Source organism: Choloepus didactylus, chromosome 11 (genome assembly GCF_015220235.1).
Source record: "Choloepus didactylus isolate mChoDid1 chromosome 11, mChoDid1.pri, whole genome shotgun sequence".
Classification (NCBI taxonomy): domain Eukaryota; kingdom Metazoa; phylum Chordata; class Mammalia; order Pilosa; family Megalonychidae; genus Choloepus; species Choloepus didactylus.
In genome coordinates, this window is record NC_051317.1 from 40,354,920 (window position 1) to 40,367,666 (window position 12,747).

General features: G+C 41.5%; 1 long non-coding RNA gene across 3 annotated transcripts in view; it reads left to right on the top strand.

Moving 5' to 3' along the window:
- Positions 1–8,883, top strand: part of LOC119506488 — a 98,739-nt gene extending 89,856 nt beyond the window's left edge. For all 3 annotated transcript variants that reach the window (XR_005211005.1, XR_005211004.1, XR_005211006.1), the window contains 2 exons: positions 4,228–4,354; positions 8,142–8,883. This is a non-coding gene — a long non-coding RNA (uncharacterized LOC119506488). The remainder of the gene's footprint in view (positions 1–4,227; positions 4,355–8,141) is intronic.
- Positions 8,884–12,747: the final 3,864 nt, after the last annotated feature.

The window sequence follows — 12,747 nt, forward strand, 5'->3', positions numbered from 1 at the left end:
CGAAACAAGCCACAAGATAAAGAACTCAGCAAACTATCTAACCAGAAGAACATCTAGAGTGCCCCGAACACCCACCAATCACAAACAACTTAAGTCATCTTCAGTTTCTTTGAAAACCTTTGCCTGGAAGCACCAAGACAGGACGCTATCTGGGTTGCTACCTGAATCTGTCTTCCAGAATTGCAATTCTAAGACCCCCAATAAACACCTTTGTGGCCCTGCAGCTTTGGTTGTTATTTCTCCGCAGACACCTGCCGGCTGTCATCTTATCCCCTAGAGCTCAAAGCGTGTTTTGTGCTAGGAATCAGGACCGGGCTTATTCTGCTGCTTTCCCCAGCTTTTTGATCTTGTTAAGGCAGACCTCAACCAATCTTGTTTTTGCAACAAAAATTAAATTCTTAACTTGGCTCATTTTCATTACTGACTATAACATTTTAACTTCCAACCCCACCTGTTAATAGAAGGAACCAGCACTTCCTTCCGTATGCTTGGAATAATTGGAATAAAAACCAACAAACGGAATAGCTACTGGAAATATTGGACTAACTAAAAAATAATAAAAAAGCTTCTGAGTCTAGCCTTAAAATGTCTAAGAGTCTTAAATAGTCCCCAAACATAATCCTTAATTTTAAAAAATGCTGTGTTTTTCTAAAATACTTTTTCTTCCTGAGAAATTCCTTTCTATTAGAGACCTTTCCATGGAAGAGTAATCATAGGATTCACTTTAGATATTAGTTATTTTCAGGACAATGGGAGAGTGAAGCATGGCTGAAACAATATTTATTTAGTACTGCAATCCTTAAATAGTAGATAATATGCTTGATTAAGTCTGTTAAATTCAATAGCTTTGATAAACATTGCAAGAGGATATGGTAATGCAATCCTTCCTTCAGTAGTGTACTATTTTATTTGAGTGGGGTTTTTAATCAATAAAAAGCAATTCAGTCTTCAGAGATGCATGTACAAACCCTATTGATTTGTGTGGAATTCTCCAGTATTTTTGAGAGTGATGGATGGTTTAATGTGGTTGTTTACAAGAAAATTGCATTCTTGGTCTGGAGATTCTGTGCTGGAGAGAGATAGTATATGACAGATGAAATTCATCATGGAAGGCCAAGTTGCCTGCTGGGTGACCAAGTATCATTTGAGTGTTTGGCTTCTCTTTCCAGGCTGAAGAGTGTTTTCCAATGATTCTTTGTCACATGCCATGGACTCTGGAGTCTGTGCACAATGCACATTGATAGTTTCCTGCTGCCAAACTTTTAATAAGTTATTATATGTAGATGCTTAGAATGATGTCTGGAAAAGAATAAGCACTTTGTAAGTGTTAGAAATAATTTACTTACTATTCATTCTAAGGCCAGCACAAAGGTCAACTTTCCAACTAAGTGAGAGCATAAATTAGGTCAGGGTCAGTAAAAAGGAAGGTGTATCAGTTAGCCTTTGCTGCCTAACAAATCAACCCAGATTTTAGAGGGTTAAAAATTACAGCTGTTTATTTAGCTCATGGTTCTATGGGTCATCCAGTTGGGCTAGGCTCAGTGGGCAGTTTTTCTGCTTCTGGTTCTGTTCTCTCCAGTATCTGAGGACAGCTGCTAGATCATCCGAGGCCTGGAGAGTGTAGTGTGGGCCCATCTGGTGTGGCTTGCTTTGTGCTTTGAGCATGGTTTCATGGTTAAGACTGAAGAGAAAGTCACAAGCAAAGTCACAAAGGCCAGCTCAGATCAACCAAATCAAAAAGCAAAAACAAAACAACAACAGCAACAAAAAATACCTTGTAAGTCCAAATCAGACAGACTGAGTGCAGAAATCAACTCTACCTCCTAATGGGAGGAGGTGCGAAATCACATTGGAAGGGATATGGATGGGGAAGAGTGAGAGATTTGGCCATTTCTGCAATCTACCACATAGGGTGCGATGGCTGATGTTGAGGGATCAAGCTGAGAAGGAAGTAGAGGGCTTCGGATGTGTGTGCTTGTATGCACGCGCAAGTGCATGCGTTTGGAGGCATGGGGCTGGTGTCAGGTGTAAGACAGAAGGAAGAATCAAAAGTGACTCCAAAGTCATCGTCCCAGGTGACCTAGAATATGGTGACATCATATAGATATATAAAAACTAGAGTAGGAGGAACAAAGCAAAAATCACCTTTGATTGTATCGAATTTGAACTTGGGTGGGATGTTTAGGAGAATATATCCAGTAAGTGGTCCAAACATCTAAAGACACACCAGGTCTGCAGACATGATATTTAATTTGTGAATAAGTGTAAATAGATGAAAGCAACACCAACGAAACATATTTTCCCCTAGCCAGCATCCACTCCCTTCTCTAGTAACAACAATTATGTGGTTTCCTTCTGTGGACCCTCCTTTCCAACTCAGAGTTCATGTGATTTGGGTGAGGCCAATCCCAGCTACACTTGCCCCCCCAGGCTGACCCATCAGTACAGTCTGCCCCTCTGGTCACAGCAATTGGTCTAGGGAGGTCACCTGACCAAATTGAGTCTAATAGAACTAAATCTCAGCACTTTGGTTGGAGCCATTGTAGGTTCTCCTTCCACTGAGCAGCTAGTTGGGAGGCCATGAGGCTGCTGATTGCCATCTTACCGGTGCTGTCTGCCTGAAAGCAAAATCAACAGAAACAAAAGCAGAACTGTGTGTGGGTGAGAAGGAGACTGATGACATAATTTATTCCCAGGCTCCAGTCATACTTCCAAACTTTTCAATTTCAAGAACCAAAATATTTCCTTTGAATTGGGTTTCTGTCTTATCTAACTCAAGTAAAAAAGAGAAAACAATATAAACTTGGAAAACAATTCCATTTAATAAAAATCAAAGAGTAAGTAATAGAAGTCTACAGAGACAAGCAACCCAAGAAGGAGGAGAGTAACAAAAAGGAGGGGTAGCTAATGGCATCAGTGTGGAAGAGCAAGGGCTCTGTTGCAGAATGGTTGTCTTAGGGGCCAGGAAAACATCTGAGGGAGTGCTCCTCACAGCAGAGGGCAGAGAGAAAAGTGCATGCCAGGGCTGAGGAAGCGATGAGTGATTTCCTTTTTTCCATAAAAGTCACTTCTAGTCACTGGGCTTGAAACCTTGGAATCAGCTCTTCTGCCTCCCTCTTCCACAGCCCACACATCCAAACAGTCATCTTGTCCTGTAAATTCTCCCTCCACAATTACTCTTGGACTCAAGACTTCCTTCTCATTCCCACCGCCAACGGCTCGGTCCAGGTCCCCAGCAGTCCCCTCCTGGAACCTGTAAAGCCCTCTTCACAGTTCCTGTATCAGCAGTTTTGTACCACTGTCATCTTTTAAAAAAAACTCTGCTGCCCGAATATTTGTCCCAAGGCACAGTTCTGGTTGTGAAATAGCAATACACAGGGAGGGGGCCCTGGACTGAGAACCAGAGCCCCAGGCTTTCTTCCCAAAGAGAGCTCTGACTTGCTATGGGGTCTTGGGAAAGATTGGTAACCTCCCCTAGCAGTGGGACTCTAATCTTTGAAGTAAGGGGTCGACCCAGTTACCCTGACATTCATTGTCTCCTCACTGTCTAGAGACTAAAATTCTAGTCTCCATCTATCTCTTTTAGCCTTAACTAGTATAGCAAAAGGAAACACTTCTTCCAAAATGCTCCATCCCCACCTTGCACATTCGTACCTCTGTTCAGGTTACCTGCTCATTCTCACCTAATGTTAATTTCACCTGGACTCCTTTGTCTTTCTATATGGAAATCCTACCCATCCTTCACGGCCAAGTTCAAACGCTGTCTGGGAGGTGCTTCCTGAGCTCCCGTCTCCAGCTGACAGCCACCTTTCCTCACCTTCTCTGTCGAGGTGCTTTGCTATGTTCTGTTGTTTGCACTTATGTCTTGTCTCCTGCCAAACTGTCAGCACTAGAGGATCGACCCCCTGTCTTGTTCATCATTGTAGCCCTTTCAGCACCCAGCTCAGTAGTAGTTCCTAGGAAATGGCCTAATGAATATGTGAAAACACATACTTTACGGCTCAGCCATCTTGCAAGTCCCCCCAAGGCAGTCCAATGTTGTTGATATACTGAGTAAGGCATGTAATAATAATACAAAGGAGCTTCCTGGTAAGTGTCACTGGAGCAGGTGCTGACCTCTTTCCTACCTGGGCCAGCCAGGTGACTGTAGGTGAGAGGCTCATGGAGAACACGTCTATAGCTCCACATGGAGGCCAATCCAACCAAACTTCTTTTTACTATTTGCAGGATAATGAGGAGCACATTCTGGGCAGAACAGGGTGCTCTCCTGCTGCAGCTCTTGGCAGCAGAGAGGAGTGTGGAAAGGCTAACCCAGGAGAATAAAGCAGAAATGGAGAGAAGCCTGGGAGAAAAGGTGGGTAAAGAATGGGAACTATGAAGATGATGATGTTCTCCATAATCCTTTTTATAGCAAGATTATCAGTTCCGAGATCTGCATCCTGTTGACAGTTTGTGGCGAGACTGAGTATTGACAAAGCCACGCACATGGCTGCTGCCTAGAATTATGTGGCTCCCTCCTACCTTAAACAGTGAACCCTGGGACCTTCGCCTGGAATTGCTGGTTTCTCCACAGGGTGAGGGGAAATGGGTGGCTGTACTTGGGTGAACCTTTGCTCCTTCTTTATTGGCTTCCCTTCTCCACCCGCAGCAACTGAAATCATTAAAATCCTGTATAATTAAAATTTCATCCAAGTTACATGAGTTTTGTTTGCTGGCCACAGTGGAGTGTATAAATATCTTAGGCATAAAGACAGAGGCTGCTTCCTGCCGTGGTTTCCCACTCGTACAGGATGCTCTCTGCTACTGTGTGCGTGATTGGCAGCCTGTGAATGCTGAACTCATTGTCCCCACTGGCCCTCTTCTGACTGGATCTTTGTTCCATAGGTTTATGTACCTGGCGTGGGTCTAACAACCAGCAGCTCTTGGTAGGGGTGGGGTGGGGGGTGGTGCGTGCATGTCTTTACTCTGCCTACTAGAGGACTTGGTGACTCTCTCCTCTCTCTATGTAGAACTTGGCCTCTCCCTTTTGGTAATACTACTGCATATATTTAGATTAAAATATCTAAATAAATGCTTCATCCCCTCATTTACCTAGATCTCCCTTTTATTCCATCCTCTATGCCAACATCAGGTTAATTTCTCAGAAACACATTGCTCTTTCATTGCTCAAAAACTCACAATGGTTTTGCATTGCTATCAGGATGATGATAAAAGTTTGTACATTCATTCACTGAACAACTAAATTTTGAGGACATGTCACATGCCAGGCACTGTTGGGAGCTCTCTTCTAGCAGCTTCAGGGGATCACAAAGGAATCAGCCTGTGGATTTGTCCTTAATGTGGGGTCCTGGGGTTGTGTGATTGTGGTTGCCTTGCCTTGTGAGCAGTGAATGTGTCTCTAAGTCATATGATATCATACTTCAGGTATCATCGTATTGGTTGTGGCTTTGTTATCACATCGTCTCAATTGTGACTCTTGTGACAGCTTTGAGATTATCATACGTCTTGGACTGGGTTCCCCATGGCAGACTGAGATGAGGATTTGAGTGCAAGTAGTTTTTCTGGAAGATAGTCCCAGGTAAACGAGTGAGATGGTAGTGAGATGGGAAAGGGTATGAAACTACCAAAGGATATGTTATCAAACCAGTTTCCACTACAGGCAACTGGAGCCCAGTTCCTCTGGAGAACTCTGGGAAGCAGCATGGAACATGCCTTAGTTATCCCAACTGAGGCTCAAGGCACCTGGGCATCATCCGTTGTGTTTCCAGACATATGGTTGCGAACTGTTTCCAGGGGCCCAGACTCTTTTGTCCTTCCATATTGACAACTTATAGACAATGTGTAAAAAGTGAAATCAGTTTTGGATTTACCCAATACTAGTAGTGAAAATTTATTGTGTACTTATTACATGATAGACATTGATGCTCTTTATATAATGTTATCACACTTAATTCTCATAACAATGCCGTGAGAGGGGTACTATTATGATCTTTCACATTTTAAAGATGAGAATACCAAAATGTAGAGAGGTCAAATCCATTGTCCAAGGTCACAAAGCTAGTAAGATGTAAAGCTAGGATTTACCCCATGAGATAATTGTTGTGTCCAGGTTCTTGACCACTATACTGGACCACCTCCCATAAATCCAAGAAAGAAAGTGCCTTAGTATAGGCAGGGTGAATTGCTGACTTTGATGATAAGATGGTAAGAATACAGAAGCTGAGAGTTGAAAAGGAACTTTTAGGTCATCAAAATTAACTGCTCAATAAATGCTTCAACCTGTTTCAAAGTACCTTCACTACACCTTAATTTATATCCCCAGTCTCAAGAAGATTTGAGGCAACTTACATCTCGACCAAGTGGTTTTTCAGCTTTGTGGATACCTGCTGAGAAGGGACTACACTCTCCCAGTGCTCACCATTCCACTTTGAGGGCAATGTTAGTCTTTAGAATGTGTGAATGTTTATAAAGTCAAAATATGGTCTTCTAATTTCATTCTCTGGAGCCCTCAAAGTAGTCCTTACCCATCAGAATGGTTTTCCAAACATTGGAAAGCAGGAATCATTCCCACCCTCCCAGTTTCTTCCTTGGGCTAAATAGCCTGAGCTGAGGCACATTTCATTAATCCCATTGCCTCTCCACCCCGGGACAAATTTCAGTTTATCACTTTTTTCTCAAGGTTTAAATTTTATATTGGAGACACAGCTTGAAACATATCAGGATGATCACTCCTTCCAGTTCCCAATACAGTACCTCTCCTGAAACAGAATATGGGAGCAAAGTAGAAATTGAGCTACTACCCTTCTGCCACCTCCCAACCCTTCCACTTACTGTGGGTAGTCAGTGTGACAAGGACCGTCTAAGGGGAGGACATATCCAAGAATGTCTTCCATCTTACTCCAAAGAAGGTCTTCATTGCTTCAGACTTTTCCTGCATCCTTTCCCCACCTTGGCTTTATCATCTCTGGCTCTATTTTGCAGGTCTCTTTAGTATTGTGCCCCTTGTATCTTGCAGAGATAGTTTGTGGCTATGTGGTCCGATTTTCATTTTCACAAGTTTTCCTCCCCCTTGTGCCATCTCAAGTCTGTAGATCCCTCCTCTCCTTCTTTTGGGATCTGCAGCAGGACCCAAATCTAGAATTGCATCAGATCTCATGCTTCCTAGAATTCCTCCTTGTTAGTCAGAAGTAGGTCCAAAGCCACTTCCTTTACTTCCTGAGAAATGAAATCATAAGCAAGGCAAGTTCAATCCAGAAATTTATCAGATGACCTGATTTTCAGATTGCAATTTCCAGCATTTCTGAGTAACTGAAGTTTCTCCTTATTCAGATAATGTGCCAATTTTACGAGCAGTGTCAAGAATACATTAACCAATGTCTCCAACATATTCTCGTTATGTTATAGTATCTCCTTTGTTCCTTTCTTTGTAGATTATGCATACATATATATGTGAATTTATGTGAATATATATGTACATATATATACACACACACATTTTTTTTTTTTTTTACCATTACCCAGATTTCTCTCCTATAATTTTATTCTTGTATTTGCAGACTTCTCCAAAGGCTAGACTGATTGTATGTCCAGCTTGCTGGGATGGTCATAATTTACTTTTACCTGTTGCCCCTGGGGTAATCAATAATACCATCCCCCTTTATTCTTAAAAGTGTGCTAGTTTGGACTACAAAGTATGTGACTACCGTATCAGATTTTCCTTCCCACATTCTGTATTCTCTTTCAAAGTCCAAATCCTAAATTGGAAATCAGATAAAAACATCTATGACCAAGATTCTGTAATTTCCAGACCAGCACTTCCAGCTCTGGTTCTATTAATGTGCTCCTGACTATGCGAAATCCACATATGGCTGGAGTGTGTCACCCAACCTGATGTGTCTTTTCCTCTAGGGTTCGTTGACCCCTTAGTTTCAATGTGCTGGTTCCTCCGATTGTTTCACGCAGGGTGTGTAGTTGTGGCTCATTCTCAGCAGGTCCTAATTCACTGTCTGTGGGAGGACAGGCTGCAGTTGCTGTCTAGGTGAGCTAGTTCTTAGTGTCTTCTCCTCTTCCTCTTCCTTTTCACCAATCTGTATCCCAAGAATATTTATATCCTGAAATATTATTGTCTTTATTTTGTGCAGGAACTCTTTGTTGGGTGCGACGAGCAGGTCTGCAGACAGGACTCTCCCATCTTCTCACCTACTCTTCAAGAAGGGAGACCGGTTTGGCCAACTGGTGGCCTCCGGCAGGAAAAGCAACCTGGCACAATCCCCGCAGGCCATGGAAACAGTCGTCTGCTTCTCTTCTTCTTGGAACAGAAGGATGCTGAGTTTCAGACCTTTGCTTCTCTCCTGACATCTCCTGGAGCAAGCTCCTTTTGACCTGTTCAGGTTGGAGGGAGGCAGAGCATCTCAGTGGTCAAAAACCTTGTCCTTGGAGACAGGTGGCTTTAGGTTTCATTCCTCGCTTTGTAGCCTCAGGCAAGTGACTTTACCACCAAGTCTAAGTCTCCTGTTTGTAAACCGAGTAGAACAATTCCTACGTTATTGGATTTGAGAGAGTGTTCAATGAGGTCACGTGTAGAATACGCTTAGCATTGTGCCTGGCAATTAGTGTGTACTTAATAAATAGTTGTTATTTTTATCATCATAATAGCTATTATTATTAGTTTTAGTGTCAGAATTTTAGTGAACTATAGATTCTTAAGGAATTGTCATAGAAAGGTGAGAATAACCCCTAACAGAGTGACACTTGTCACAGAACCAAGAGACAGTCTCTGAAGGTGGCCCTGTCTGTTCTTCTGGGTTGGTTCTTGGTGGCTGGGAATGCCTTGATCCATCAACCAACCAACAGATCATGTGATAGAATTAAAATGATTCTCTATGTGACAGTATTTTATAGGAGGTTTTAATTTTCATTTTGCCGAGTCATTCTCCCCATTTAACTCAACAGATAACAACCACTATAACTTTTCTTCTTGAGCAAGGGTAACTAAGTATGAGACAATGACGGGTAAAGACAAGCCAGGATCTCAAGTAGATCTTGAATTTGTAGCCTGACCAGATGGAAGCTCTCAAGTTTTCTTGGTAAGCCTAGAAGTGTGAACCCCAAGTGAAATTAGAGTGCTTATGCCCAGTTTTATTTCCTTCTGGAGGCCAGGAGCAAGATCCAGAATTCCTGACTCGCGTTTTCCCTAGATTCTTGACTCCTTTGATTTTCTTCCCATCATAAATTGTTTTCCAGGTACTATTCAGTTGGTAGCCATTAACCAGCTTAACAAACACTAGAAAAGTCTTTTGATGACTCCCTTCAGTTAGTAAAATTAATTAGAGAATCCTATTATTCTTCTATAGCCATTAGTAACCATTAATGAAGCTCCATATTCATAGGGTATTGTTTCTTTTTAGGACCACCCTCATTTTAAATTTTACATTGTCAGATGATCTGATTATTTCTGAGCAATGTTTCTGGACATGAAAAAGAAAACGGATAAACTGAGGCTCACAGTTACAATGTTTAAGTGATGCTCCCAAGATCTTATAATGAGTCAGGGAGTGAGACAGGAATGGAAACCACAACTCTAGTCTCCTAAACTGTTTTTCTGACCACTAGACCACACTTCCTTTCCAGACTATGAAAACCTGGAAAAAGGGAGTCAAGCAGAGAGTAAATATGGAGGCAAACCCACAGAAACACAAATTTACTTGTACTCAAATCATGTCATTTAGCAAAAGAAAACAGCAAAACACCCCCAGTCTCTTTGCTGTCATCGAAAATTATAACCTAAACCCACATTAGATATAGAATAGGAAATGAGTCTGCCCTGAATCCGACATACTTCATCCATTTAAAATGAATTTGAAAAAATTGCCAAATTTTCAGTACTGACAGTTTTTCCCATCATACAAAAGGGGAGTGAATCTAAGCATTCGGTTTTATTTAGATATAAGGGTATTTGAATAAAATATCTTTATTGCTCTCATTCTCCACCCAATCAAGACCTCACCAATAAATATTTATTGGGTATTAAGGTTTTGTGGGAGTGGCAGTTTTATTAGACATAGTCATTGTCTTTAAAGTAAAAATTTAGTTGGACAGAGAATGCATACACCCATGTAGAGCTAAAGACACTTGAAAATGAGTACCAAATGAGCAGGGTTGATTAACGAGCAGTGTGTGATGGTGCGGTGATGAAAACCATGGGAACGTTGGTCCTGCCCGAAGACTTTGGGTTGAGTTCTAACTAATCCACTAGTTAACCTTCAATATTGGGCAAATCAGATCCCATGCAGCAACGGGGTAGCTGGAGCAATGACCTGCCTTGTCTCCAAATAGGATTGGTGTGGAGACCAAATGAGAAAATGTATATAAAAGGGCATGAGCTGGAAGATGAAATAGGGGAGGTGTCTGACTGGCACCAGGGCTGTCCAGACAAACCTTACTCCTTTGTATTTAGAATCTCTAATTATATAGCTTTAAAGGGCTAGTTAGAGTGTCCAAATGGAAATTAAAATAGGGAATTAAAAATAGGCTCCCTTTGAAATTAGTTTTGGCTTTGAGAACAGAAAATAACATGATATTTTCCCTTTGGCAAGTAGCTCCTTGCCTCATTGAGTGAAAAGTGTGAGTGAGAGGTATCTGAACACCTTGTGTGAAATCTTCTGATAATGGGTTGTGAAGGAAGATCTTTTCCATTTGATAGAGCAAGGCATTCAATTTGGGGAAACTGAGTCCTCTGTTGACCTGGACAGAGAATGCCAAAAAATCCTTCTCACCTGTGGATTTGCAGGAAGAGGCAGTGACAATAGCATTTCATCACTGAGGCAATGTGGCAACTGGCAGGAATCCTTGGATGCCCCTTTTATGGAACCAAGCCTCAAATTGTTCCCTGAGGACAAAATTGGGTATTGTTGACACGGGAAACTTGAGAAAAGGCAGGGATTCACTTCTGGAATTCGGCAGGAAAAATTTACCACACCTATTGTTAAATTGTAGTCTATGAGGACATTTTAATTCCAGGACACTAAGTGATTTTCTTAATTGAGGAAATAACTAACCGTAAAACTCTGAAGATCAAAAATTTCTTTTTGCCAATCTCTGTTCGCATCAAGGGACCTTTTTTTTTTTTTTAACCTTTTTTTTTTATTTTTTTTTATTCATTTTATTGAGATATAGTCACATACCATGCAGTCATACAAAACAAATCATACATTTGATTGTTCACGGTACATTACATAGTTGTACATTCATTACCAAAATCAATCCCCAACACCCTCATTACCACACACACAAAAATAACCAGAATAATAATTAAAGTGAAAAAGAGCAGCTAAAGTAAAAAAGAACACTGGGCGCCCTTGTCTGTTTGTTTGTTTGTTTCCTTCCCCCACCTTTCCACTCATGCATCCACAAACTAGACAAACGGGAGTGTGATCCCTATGGCCCCCCCAATCCCACTGTCCCCCCTCATAAGCCACATTTTTATACAATTGTCTTCAAGATTCATGGGTTCTGGGTTGTAGTTTGATAGTTACAGGTATCCACCACCAGCTACCCCAATTCATTAGAACCTAAAAAGGGTTGTCTATATTGTGCGTAAAAGTGCCCACCAGAGTGACCTCTCGGCTCCTTTTGGAATCTCTCTGAAGGGACCTTTTAATAGTAATAATTCATTACACTTTAAATTTAGTTTCAGTATAAAAATTACAGATTTCTTTTGTTTAGTGTGTGGCCCTAATTATTACATCAAAAGACAACTGGTTAGTTGTCTTTCATCTAAAATAAAGAAATTGAGATAAAAACCCTGTCTTTTCCTTGGAGCAGAGCAAGCCTAATGTAAGGAGTACTGTAAAGCCTTTGTGCCAGAAGTAGAATAATAGATGACATTTAGAAAATAATGCTGCTGTGTCTGCCAACCATTCAGCACATTTTTTATTGTGACATTTATATGAAAAGCATTGTGGGTGGGTTGTAATATTTTAGCGCCATCTTGTGGTGATGGGCAGCTCACGCCCCCACCTCTGTCAAACGAATGACAGCCAAAGTACAGCTGACTGAACAATTATTTGCAGTCTTTTATTGTTGCCACTTTGCACTTTGGAAGTTAAGGGCACTGCACAATTGGGGTAGAAAGGATGGAGAAGTGTGCAAACATATTGTAATAATAGTAATAATAGCGAGAATAATAATCACTGCTATTTATTGAGCACTCACTAAATGATAGACTTTGTAATAAATGCTTTTTGTAATTGCATTCAGCCCTCACAAGACTCTGAGGGAGACATTCTTCATATCCCATTTCACAGGCAAAGAAACTGAGGCACAGAGAGCTCAAGTATCTTGCCCAGGTTATGCAACCGGTATTTAGAGGACTAAAACCTCATGGATACCGAATTTTCACGGTTTTCAGGTTGGTGCCAAAATGTGTTGTTGGGATGCTATGGAGCAGGTGGAGCTCAGGAGTGTTTCACCCACTGAGAAGATAATCAGCAGGTGGGGAAGCAGTGAGATGACATCGACTGAGACTGGACTCTTTGGAGTCAGATGGGAACTGGGTTCAAGTCACAAGCCAGTCAGTGGGGATGGAAAATTGGAACAGAACAGATATTTTTTTAGGGTTCAGTAACAAATCTGGGTGGGTGGTGGAGGGAGTAATGTAACCCATTCCTAATTTGTCACTCATTGTGGAAGGAAAGAGTGGCTCATTCACAGCCATGTGGTGTTTCTGTCCATCAGCAAGTCTTGCCC